This window comes from Scyliorhinus canicula, chromosome 19, assembly GCF_902713615.1.
Source record: "Scyliorhinus canicula chromosome 19, sScyCan1.1, whole genome shotgun sequence".
Lineage (NCBI taxonomy): Eukaryota > Metazoa > Chordata > Chondrichthyes > Carcharhiniformes > Scyliorhinidae > Scyliorhinus > Scyliorhinus canicula.
In genome coordinates, this window is record NC_052164.1 from 12,059,387 (window position 1) to 12,071,842 (window position 12,456).

At 44.1% G+C, this 12,456-nt stretch overlaps 1 protein-coding gene across 2 annotated transcripts in view; it reads right to left on the minus strand.

Moving 5' to 3' along the window:
* The window catches only part of wipf2b (WAS/WASL interacting protein family, member 2b), a 69,503-nt gene extending 58,672 nt beyond the window's left edge, over positions 1–10,831 (minus strand). For both annotated transcript variants that reach the window (XM_038778598.1, XM_038778597.1), the window contains exon 1: positions 10,546–10,831. The gene's annotated coding sequence lies outside the window, so the exon portion shown is untranslated. The remainder of the gene's footprint in view (positions 1–10,545) is intronic.
* Between the last annotated feature and the right edge of the window lie 1,625 nt (positions 10,832–12,456).

Genomic DNA, 12,456 nt, shown 5'->3' on the forward strand with positions numbered 1-12,456 from the left:
AGGCTCGTAAAATTCAACTTGTGGAGTAGGGCCCAGTCCCGAGCCACCTGTGATCCCAAATACCTGAAGTGAGTATTCGCCACATGAAACTGCAATACTCCCCAAGTCAGCCCCGGCCCCTGGAGAAGAAACTAAAAAAAAACACTTCCCCTTTTCCAAATTTGTTTTTTATCACGAAAAAGCCCCAAAACTCTTGAGCAGCCTCATTATATCCCCCACCATGGAATCCTGGTTAGAAAAGTACAATAAAAGCCCATCGGTATACAAAGATCTATGCTGCACGGTAACATAGTGGTTAGCACTGTTGCTTCACAGTGCCAGGGACCCAGGTTCGATTCCTGGCTTGGGTCACTGTGCAGAGTCTGCACGCTCTCCCCATGTCTGCGTGCATTTCCTTCGGGTACTCCGGTTTCCTCCCACAAAAGGCCCGGAAGACGTGCTTGTTAGGCGAATTGAGTATTCTGAATTCTCCCTCTGTACCCGAACAGGCGGCTGTGGCGACGGGGGAATTTTCACAGTAACTTCATTGCAGTGTTAATGTTAGCCTACTTGTGACGCTAATAAAGATTATCATTATCCACACTAGCCCCCACCTCACTATCTCCACTTATCCGAACACCTCAGTGCAAAGGCCAAGGGCTCTATCGTCAGCACAGAGAAGTGGAAGGATATGGGACACCCGTCTCATTCCCCTCTGCTAACTGAAAATATCCCAAATTCACCTCATTCATATGAACATTCACTCAGCTCCTTATATAAAAACTTTTTAAAAAAATTTAGAGTACCCAATCCATTTTTTCCAATTAAGGCAATTTAGCGTGGCCAATCCACCTAGCCTGCACATCTTTGGGTTGTGGGGGTGAAACCCACACAGACATGGGGAGAATGTGCAAACTCCACACGGACAGTGGCCCGGGGCCGGGATTCGAACCTGGGTCCTCAGCTCCACAGTCCCAGTGCTAACCACTGTGCCACGTGCCGCCCATTTATCCTACAATAAATGAAAAATTAAATGACAACAGAGCATCCGGGAGACAGAGGTCAAAGCAGGCATCAGACAATAAAATCAGGCACCATGCAGTCAGCTCCATCATTCAAAAATCAATTGTTCCAACAATCAGCCTTGTAAAATGTCACACATTCATTCACCATCTCATTCACCATTTCAGATCGGAGCCTGGTAATAGCTGGGCCTTTTTTAAAACTAAATTTGGTGTACCCAAATTGTTTTTTCCAATTAAGGGGCAATTTAGTGTGGCCAATCCACCTACCCTGCACACCTTTTGGGTCGTGGGGGTGAAACCCACGCAAACACGGGGAGAACGTGCAAACTCTACACGGACAGTGACCCAGAGCCTGGGTATGGAACCTGGGACCTCGACGCCGTGAGGCAGCAATGCTAGCCACTGCGCCATCATGCTGCCAGCTGGCCCTTTTTTGATAGAAATTTGATCAGCAAGTGAAACAAATACATCTTCAGCAAAAACCTGTATACAAGATCGGTTGGCAAGATATCATGCTGTTGTTAAAATCAGGGTCTCAAAACTAAATGTCTACTTTTGGGCTCCTACATCCAATTTGAGTATTTGATTCAAGGAGCTAATGTAGAGGAAGTCACAACACAGCAATTACATCCCTGGCTGTCTGCCATGTTTTATCGCTTTTGCTAGAAATGCTTTGGATCATCTGTATTGCACATCAGCATTTCACAATCTTTTTTTTAATATATAGTCACCGTGCACTCAATTCAAGTTCAGGAGGAATGCACTCATGTCATTCCATTGCTGATCATTAGAATGTGCCTGAAAATAACTGTAACATTATGCGCATTCTCACAACAACATGACTGAAATTCATAATTTAACAGATGGGGAGCTTGAAGCTATCTCAGCACACCAAAACACATTATTTAGAAGCTCCAATTGCACATAATATTAAAAGTACTTTTGAGTTACTGGGCAAATGATGAGGTTCAGTGTTGCTCTCTAAAGATCTGTAGTCAATTGGCAACAAACATACCAAACCACCGCAAGTTGACATTTTTTGTTTAGATTAATACTGTAAAAATATTATGCACTATGGGATCGCAAAGAGGCACAACACCATCAAGGCAAATGCCAGGAAACCACAGCGTCTGAGTATCAGTTTCTCCCACATACTTAAAATAGGTTAAGTGGATGTCATTGCATATGGCCACAACATTTTGCAACAAAACCTCAAGAGTGGCTTAGTGACAAATAATTATCACTTCTTATTATAAAGTATCCTTGGTGAACATTACAAAGCACAATGAAGTGCTTGTTATAACGAGGGGTTTATTTGTTTTTACAGTATTGCAACTATTGCATTGTATGCATATACTGATTTTCTGTTACACAGTCAACTCAGTAAAGATTGGGAATCAAATCTGGGATTTTTACTGTGGGCTTAGTATAGTGGGTGGTGCCTTTTCTCATTGAGTCATCATGAATGTGCTATTACATAAAAGTTATTTGAGAAAATTTTCTGAATTTCTATCACATTTCTTTGGCAGGCTGGAATAAACTAACCAAACAGGAACAATACAAGTTTCTTGCTCCATTGTTCAAGCGGGTATTATAAAATGCCTTATGCAACTATCAAAACTTTGCCATCTTACAACCAATCCGCACTCAAGATTTTAAGTATCTCAAATTGTTGAACCATTTGTACAGGTGTTTCACATAATACTGATTCCAGCCAGTAAAAAAATTATCCTCAAGACCAGGAAACAAGACTAAAATACTCCATTAACAGTCTCTTGTGGCATAATGGCCCATACCTTTTGCAGAGTGGCGACCTCCGGCAGATTGCCAGCCCTACCTTGGCTGGGATTCTAAAGTCCCCATCTCGCCCAACCTTTCATACTCAGGCTGGGTGAGACAGGAGCAGCAAAGCTGGCCCCCACCAGAATTGTCATGGAGCCACATTTGTGTGCGGTGTCCCATGAGAGGCTGGGTCTGGGTGTTTAAATATTTACTCTGGAGGCCACAATCCAGCGCCTGTTCTGGTACACGGAGGGAGAATTCAGAATGTCCAAATTACCTAATAGCACGTCTTTCGGAACTTGTGGGAGGAAACCCACGCAGACATAGGGAGAACATGCAGACTCGGCACAGAGAGTGACCCAAGCTGGGAATCAAACCTGGGACCCCGGAACTGCGAAGCAACACTGCTAACCACTGCGCTACGGTGCCGCCCTTGGTTGGGGGGGGGGGGGGGGGGGGCAAGAGTTATATCCCTGTATCAGAAAAATAAATTGTGTTTTTGCTGCTTGTAAAATCATTCTGCACATCACTACAACTCAAAAGCATGCAGTATATAAACAGAATCCTGCCGTCAGACTACGTATGACACTGTACAACTGCATCCAGCAAGGATCAACATCTTGGGAGTTAGGGGAAGAGAACTGGGTCAAGAAAAGCCACTGTGATCATATGTTATCTGAAACACACACACAGAGGAAGCATATTTCAAAATAATTGTTTGTGTTATAGACAGACTGACCATCATTTAACTCCTCCAAGCTTATCCCTTATCAAACTGTCACACTTTCCAATTTTCTGCTCGAAGTACCAATACACCTAGACCCAAGAATCAATCCGTGAGCAGAGAAAATTTGAAAGGAAGGAAGAGAAAGTACTCCCACTTCAGTTAGAAACGCCAACGGTCTCCATGGTAAGTGTACTGTACATTTCAGGAAAAAGTTAAATATCTCTGTTTGCTTGCATCCCCCTTTTTCTATAGAGTCTATATTTTAGGCATATACTTTGGTTGATTTCCAATGTATTTTTGTTTATATTTTTTGTAGTAACAGTTTTTAAAAACTAATAACAGGTCAGAAACAGCAAGGGAGGCTTACAGAAGATTAAAAACAATGGTTTAATAGGTATAAGTTTCAACAAGATGTGTATTTGATCAGATTTATTCTTGGTCAGTCCCAAATTGGTAGATTCCAGTCAAATAGCCAATGCTGGCACTAGAATTGGCCTAAAAAAAAATCCGTGGAGTTGGGCTGACTACTACCATTCTGAAAATGTGTCATGACAACTGTTGTACACACTGACACGTGTCTACATATGCAATGGGAAATGTGAAAGATTACAGCTTTCTGGGTTGTACAAGCCTTAAAACTTAAAAAACTTTAAATGTAACCACTAGTCATTATCCAGTTTACAAATAATCATTCAGAAAACCACATTAAATGTCCTCAGCTAACACCAAACTAGGCAGAATAAGCCACTGAACCAGAACTGCATCCTCTCAAAAGATTCTGCTTTTCACTCCCATGATTTTTTTAAATAATGTAGATATTCTGAATTCTTCCCTTCCAGAAAAGTTGTATGGTTGTACGGACAATAGGGAAGCTCTTAATACCAAGTTTGGGCAGCCATTCTAAATGTCCAAAGCCAAATAATAAATCTTGGAATGTTTAACCGGGAGCAGGTGTAGGTCAAGGAACACAGCTGGTGGGTGAATGGGATTTGGTGCAATTTAGGACACAGGTAACATAGGATTTTGGTTGAACTCAGGATTATGTAGAGTAGAATGTGGGATGTACGCAAGGGGTGTGTTAGAAGAGTCAAGTCTTGAGGAGAACGTGACATATTAGTACCAAGCACAAGCAAGATTGACTCTCAAACTGGAGACAAAAAATCCCAAACCTAACCCACCATGTTATATTTTTAATTTCCCCCTCTCCTCTTCTTGCGATTTTTTCCCTCTTCATTTCACCTGTCCTGTATTCTTTGCAGCCACAAGGGGAAACAGACAGGGCTTCTCAGAGGCTACAAATACTCCTGTTGTCAGATGTAAGGGTGTGTGGGGAATGAATGTATTTCAGTTCAACATATTTATCTGCAGAACTTCAAATAATGTATAGCTGCCTCCCGGAGAGTGCACAGAAGACAGGACAGCTCCGCTCTATCTCCTTGTGCTTACTGCAGCACTGGGACTCTTACACTTGAATGAATACTTGTAACGCTTTGTTACCTGAAATATTGCTATCTCATTACTCCATTCAGCAGAGTATGATGAAGCCTAACAAATGACGGATTGCCCTTGGCACCAGTGGTTATGGCACTAAAATATTGCATGGCCAATATGACTAACTCCAATGATATTAAGGGAATCATGGAATGCGCAACATGGCACTCTGTTGTCCAGTAGCAACTGGTTTCCACTGTTCACATTCATTCAGTTGATAGCTGGCTAAAGCTGCTGTGTTTACCAACTGTGGCTGTTATGTTTGTTAAGCATGTTAAATAAATTGTATTCGGCCAGGTCCACTAAGCACAGTCATCCTTAAAATAACCTGCTGTGACTGGTATACAGTTTGGCCTCAGCCAACTTGCACTTAGGAGTGGGTTTAGATATTAATGCAAGAATGAACACTTTCTGTATCAGTGTATAACGTTTTCTCAGACATCAGCATCCTAAAGCTATGCTTTCCCCCATTTTCATGGGATCTGTGTTATTATTAGGGGCAGCACTGTAGCATAGTGGTTAGCATCAATGCTTCACAGCTCCAGGGTCCCAGGTTCGATTCCCGGCTGGGTCACTGTCTGTGTGGAGTCTGCACGTCCTCCCCGTGTGTGCGTGGGTTTCCTCCGGGTGCTCCGGTTTCCTCCCACAGTCCAAAGATGTGCGGGTTAGGTGGATTGGCCATGCTAAATTGCCCGTAGTGTCCTAAAAAGTAAGGTTAAGGGGGAGTTGTTGGGTTATGGGTATAGGGTGGATACGTGAGTTTGAGTAGGGTGATCATTGCTCGGCACAACATCGAGGGCCGAAGGGCCTGTTCTGTGCTGTACTGTTCTAAATTATCGGCAAATACTCTACCGTTCCATGACCTTGTTTGGAATGCAATATTTTCACCATGCAAATGTCGCCATGCAACGGTAGAGTGCTCTTTCAGCGGGTTGGCGCAGACTCAACAGGTCGAATGGCCTCCTAGTCGGGTTAATGAACCGAAATATGGAGCTTGGCAGCCTCTGGGATTGGAGAAGGATTTTACCAAATTATCTCACTCGAGGCTACTGTCTGTTTTTAATCAGCTCCCTCAGCAGGTCAATTAAACTCGAGAAAGGTTGATCAAACATAAAGTGATGGATTTTCTGAAGTGAAATGGAGTGCACAGTAACAAATTTTCAGTCTGAATTAATTAATCTTGGTTGGAATGTACTGACAGGTGAGGCAACTGCACTCAACCCCACCCAAGCAAGGGAGGTGAAAATGAAATCACTACAGGTCACTAGTCAGGAACTCATGTTGAATTTGCACATATGAATATTAAGGAAGAGCAAGATCAGGTTCAGCTGATCCCAATGTTCAAATGGTTTTGCAGCATTCACACTTTTGAGTTTAATGAAGCACAACCATTTGTATGAGGCATCAAAGGGTTGGCCTGTATGATCATTCTCCATAACAAGCCATGTGCAATTATGGGAGAAATTGAATATCAATGTCTCTGACATTGTTCTATAAAAAAAGGGGCAGCATGGTAGCATAGTGATTAGCAGTTGCTTCACAGCTCCTGGGTCCCAGGTTCGATTCACAGCTTGGGTCACTCTCTGTGCGGAGTCTGCACCATTTTCCCGTGTCTGCGTGGGTTTGCTCCGGTTTCCTCCCACAGTCCAAAGATGTGCAGGTTAGGTGGATTGGTCATGATAAATTGCCCTTAAGTGTCCAAAAAGGTTAGGTGGGTTTACTGGGTTATGGGGATAGGGTGGAGGTGTGGGCTTAAGTATGATGCTCTTTCCAAGAGCTGGTCCAGACTCAATGGGCCGAATAGTCTCCTTCTGCACTGTAAACTCTATGATCTTCTATGAACAAGGCAGTATCTTCATATGAGAAAGCTGAATAAAATGCTCCAATATTGCCCCATTTAACATATAGAAGTATTAGAATTGTTTTAGTGTAGTTTTTGGGCTCTTGATGCTAGTGCTGATGGTAATTATACAATGCATGTATTAGTAGTACTGCTTACCTTAGTCTGCCAGTTTTTATACAGAACGCATACCAGCACGAGTTAAGGATTGTGAAGTGGGTGTATTCGTACTGTAAAGTCACCGCAGAGGACTAACACACACTGTATAAACAAGGGAGTGAATTAACAGTGCAGTCCCAGGTTGCTCCCAGAAGTCAAATAGTATGCATCAAAATTCAGTCGTCCCCCACGTTGTGTACATACTGGAGTCAATCTATTATTTTGTACTGTACTGACAGGTTGGAGTTTGGTGGGGATGTTGCATAATCATGCTGTTGCTCCCTGTTCCTCTCTCCACAGGATTGTGATGTGAAATCACTTCCTATTCTTTCTGAATCTACAACATTAGTTTTATTCGTTAACTTCCTTCAGGCATTATTTTACACAGTGCCTCTGTTTCAGTCATAATTATTGTACTATATTACTTAATAGTCATAACCTTAGTTTCTCTGCTCTTCTTCTGAAAGATGTTGCGTGTCCACTGGATACTTCACCTTGCCAACCGTTTTTCATGTCCAATTTTGTGTTTATTTTCATCCAACTATCGTACATACCGTACTTTCCAACAGAGAGTACTGGTGAGACAACAGGAGCAGGAATCCTAGCTGAATTTCCTATCGCTAACCTAATTATAAGATCCTTATTGATATCCCAGTCATGAGTAGACCAAATACAGTCTAACAAGCCCAGTATATTAGTTTATATATTTCAGTTGTCTGCATCTTTAACAAGAGGGCAATCAGAAAGGAGGCTTAGGTTCTTAACTGACAACAGCTGTGGTCGAGCTTTGATTGTGGCAGAGATGCAATCCGTTTCTCATATCAGGCATGTGTTTTTATCAAAGTCCGTCACACGACAACATGGATGAAGCAGTTGATGATAAACCTGGTGTGCAACACTGGGCTTGAATGTTGAGATCAAAGTAGTTTGATGCATAGCAAACTGTGATTCCTGTGCCTTTTCATCATACTTAAGGCAGACATTATGTGATGCCAGGGAAATGCTGAGGAACCTCTTAGGCTTGACATGACAATTGCCAGGAGGCATTGCCTGGAAACTGATTATGGGCAGTTATCCACAATTCAGTGCCTATTGAGATTTGGTTACAGAGAGACCAGCATTTACTCCCAAGGATGTATAGCTCCAACTGGTGGAACCATGCTGCAGTATTATGTATGGTCATGCTGTAGGCAGGAAGAATAATGCACTCATATTTTATGGCAATTTGCACTCTGTGTGCCATGAGCTACTCTTATTATCTGTTGTCTGCCTCCAAATGTTGAAGTTTGAGCTTCACAGTTATCGAATGACTGCATAGCTTCTATCTATCCGAGGGTTTGGGATACACACAGTGCAAATCAGATCTCTTTGGTCCCAAGATGACACAACACTTCATGGAAGGCTGGAACCAAGTCACTTTCAATTGGCAAACTCTAGTCTATAATCCTAATCGGACACTTGAACCAGGCAGATCCACAATAATCCAGGGCACTGCTAACAACTGACTCATTAATGGAATTTAAGAGTGGCAGGTCTGAGAATTGTCCTTTCAGCCCCAGATAAAGCTGCAACTCAATTATCTCACACGTTCAGTGGGTAAGCGATCAAACGCTTACCAGTACGGCACAGTTTTAGTTAGTTAAAATACAGCACAACCTTTGCACACACTTGGGAATCTCTAAACTTTTAAGAATTTCAACCTGGTCACAACTCTCTATACACAGGCCACTGAATTTAACGCTATAGGAACAGAACTTGCATTTTATATTGTTAAAGAGATGTGACTTGGATTAATTTCTCTTGGTTCGGATAGTTACGCTTCCCAATTTTACCTTTGGTACTGGACTGCTTTTGCTAATTTTCAATACTTTGAAGATTTCAACTGTTTACTTTCCTGTCATAACTATGTACGATTATTAATTCAGCCCAATAGCAATTAAAACTTAAGCAGGATACACATAATTATATAGCAACTTTTATGTACTGCAATCCATTAATCAATTGGTGCCTTAGACTAATGGCGCAGTATACCCCAGACTGTAATCTACTCCCTGTGATTTCACTCTGACAACTGGTTTAATTGTGATAATACACAAATTCTCACATGTATCTGAGTTTTTAGTTTACAAGTTGGGTAACTGTTGAACAAAAAGGTTTAATCTAAACATGAGAATATTTAGCAGGATTCTTCTTTTCCCTTTCCCCAATTTAGCATGCAATTATCATACCAATACCGTTTCCTGGATTGTTAATACACCTACCTACATATTAAATACGTATTCCCACTCTCCACTCATTGTTAATCTGTTAGTTTTTTTTAATTAAATTTAACTCCATTAACATAGGACCCAAGCGAGTTAAATCAACAGTTCAACCTTCTGAAGTTAGCATCGAGGATATTTTTAATACCTCCAAAAGAAAAAATGTTAAGACAGTTCTCTAGTCACTCTCAGATTTCAAAACGGACCACAAGTGTCACACAAAGTTGCATGTATCACCCAAAGAAGAAACGTGGTGCTGATTGTGTTAGAATTGCAAGGCCTGGCACGGTAATGCAGTGATAAGCATTGCTGCCTCACAGTGCTCAGGACCCAGGTTCAATGTGTGGAGTTTTCACATTCGCCCCGTGTCTGAGTGGGCCTCACCCCCACAACCTAAAGATGTGCAAGGTAGGTGGATTGGCCATGCTAAGTTGCCCCTTATTAGGGGAAAAAAACAATGGGGTATTCTAAATTCATTTTTTTTAATTGCAAGGCCTAAATGGCACAGGTGAATGAACATGACACTTTCAAAGTCAAGATCACCATTGAGCCTATAATTAAAAAAATGTTCAGAAATCCAAACTGATTTTAGGAGGAATCCTTCATTCTATTCAGCTAAATTAGAAAGCAGAAATGTAAAAATAATCAACATGTGTCAAACCAACTGCGAAGAAGCCGGATACACGACAAATGGGTCAGAAAACAGCAGGTCTCGCCCCTAAAATCAATGATACGTTTGTTAAATCAGAGGCCTCGCGATTCAGATTTGCACCTCTTTCTCCCTCTCCTTCTTCCTGCAACTGCCCTTTCATCCCCTTTGCCCACACTGCAAAGAGCAAAGATCAGAAAACAATCCCTCTCACCGATTGTAGGAGTGCTATACAGGTACTGAGTTGCCACCCCCTCCCTGCAGAGGTGGTCTGAAACACACATTAATTATACACCTGCACCCCCCCATTTGAGAGGAGGGTCTTCTCCCCAAACACAGTGTGTGTGCCAGAGCCTGAGAATGGGGACCCTGTTGCTGAGGGCAATGCCTTCCTCAGCCCCCTGGTGACTAAAACGCCTTGCCCTCTGAATTCCGACGCACCTTCCACCTGGATCCAAGACGTTTTATCAACAGATGCACATTACAGAGGCTTGTCCTTTCAGGAATGTCAATACTGAAATGCAATCTCCCCCTCCCCCCTGCAACAGAAAGGTTCTGGATTCACCTCCTGGCGCCAGCACTAGGCCTCGAGTCCAGGGGCTGAGTTGCATGCCCTCTCCCGCTTGGCTTACCTTTCTCTGCCCCCCGGTCACATACCCTGGCGCCGGCTCGGGTTTGTTATTGATATTGTAGTGGTTGGAGGGGGGAGAGATGGAGCGGGAGGAGGGGGCTGTTAATTTGCTTTCCGATCGTTGCCCGCCACTTCCCGGCCGCCTTCCTTCCGAACTCTTCGATTGCTGAGGCCGCCGCTGCCAACTTTTTCCTCATCAACAAACCCGGAAATTTTCTCTCTCTCTCTCTCTCTCACACACACACACACCAGCGTCCCACAAAATGGCGGCCGGGGACGTCAGGCAAGGCGCGCACGCAGCGGGCGTGCATGCGTGCGAGTGCCCGCTGCCTTATGGGAGGGTGGGTGGGCAGCCAGCCGGCGTCGGCGTGCCTGCGTGCTCGTGAGCGCGGGCCGCCGTCTGGGCGGGCGGGCACGCGCGCGTCAGCCGCAGCGTCACCGCCCCCTAGCGCCCGGGAGGAGTCAATGAGAAAACGACGCACAAATCTGCCTTTCATCCACCCTCCCCCCTCCACAATTCCAGATAGGGTTGGCAAACTGGGACTGGGTATTCCTGGAGATCTCACCCTGTGGGGAGGCGGTGATGTACCCTCACTGGACTCGCCATCCCGGGACCTGGGTCAGGTTGGGTGGACTGGCCACGCTAAATTGCCCCTTCGTGCCCAAAGAGCTGCAGGCTAGGTGAAGGGGATAGGGCGAGCTGGACGGGGGAGTGGACCTGGGTAGGATGCGGTTTCGGAGGACTGGTTCAGGCTCGGTGGATCGAATGGCCTACTGCACTGTAGGGATTCTATGATACGTAGATACATACATAGAAGATAGGAGCAGGAGGAGGCCTTTTGGCCCATCAAGCCTGCTCCTCCATTCATCACGACCATGGCTGATCGTCCGACTCAATAGCCTAATCCTGCTTTCTCCCCTGCGGACAGGGGTTCAAATCCCACCCGGGCCATAAAAATCTGGAATTAAAAGTTGTCGATTGTTGTAAATTAATGTCCTTTAGGGAAGGGGAAGCAAATCTGCCATCCTTATTGTAATATCCCTCATTGGAAGCTACGGGGTGGGAATGTTTGTCTTCCCCATGCTCCTGGTGCAGTATGAGCTCCCCCACTAAGGGCGGGGTGTCATAATTAACCCATGTATCGCAGGTCGGCCAGTAAGGCACTCACAGGAAGGAACCCGGTAGGGATCTACCGGACAGGGTACATGTCATTAGTGTAACTAAAACTTTGTTTCTTATTTTACTGAGTGTGGGCTCCCCTTGTCCTTACTAAACCTACCTTGATGTGCTTGACAATGGAGGACAGTTAGGGATGGGTAATAACTGCTGGCCAGCCAATGATGCCAACATTCTGTGAATGAATAAAAAAGATGACCTGCCTCCACCTGCCCTCGTGATGCACCGCCTTCCTACCCAATTGGATGATGCTTGACTGGCATTTTCCACCCCATCTTCAAATTTTTATATACGGTAAAGAGGAATCTTCAAAGAAAATGGCAAAAAATATATTTTTTAATGTCCCTGTAATATTTCTCCAGGGTTCCACTCGGCAGTGTTCTGAAGATTGATCTTCAATTCCTGGGGTCTCAAGGCAAATCCTGGGTGGTTGACAGCCCTACTCCCAAAGGGCCTTACAACACGACAACTTAGATTAATGACTGGCAACCCTCCATTTGTGAGAGTTTTTAAAAATAAATTTAGAGTACCCAATTCATTTTTTTCAATTAAGGGGCAATTTAGCATGGCCAATCCATCTACCCTGCACATCTTTGGGTTGTGGGGGTGAAACCCACGCAAACACGGGGAGAATGTGCAAACTCCACATGGACTGTGACCCGGGACGGGGATTGAATCTGGGACCTGGGACCTCGGCACCATGAGACAGCAGTGCTAACCAGTGTCCCACCATGC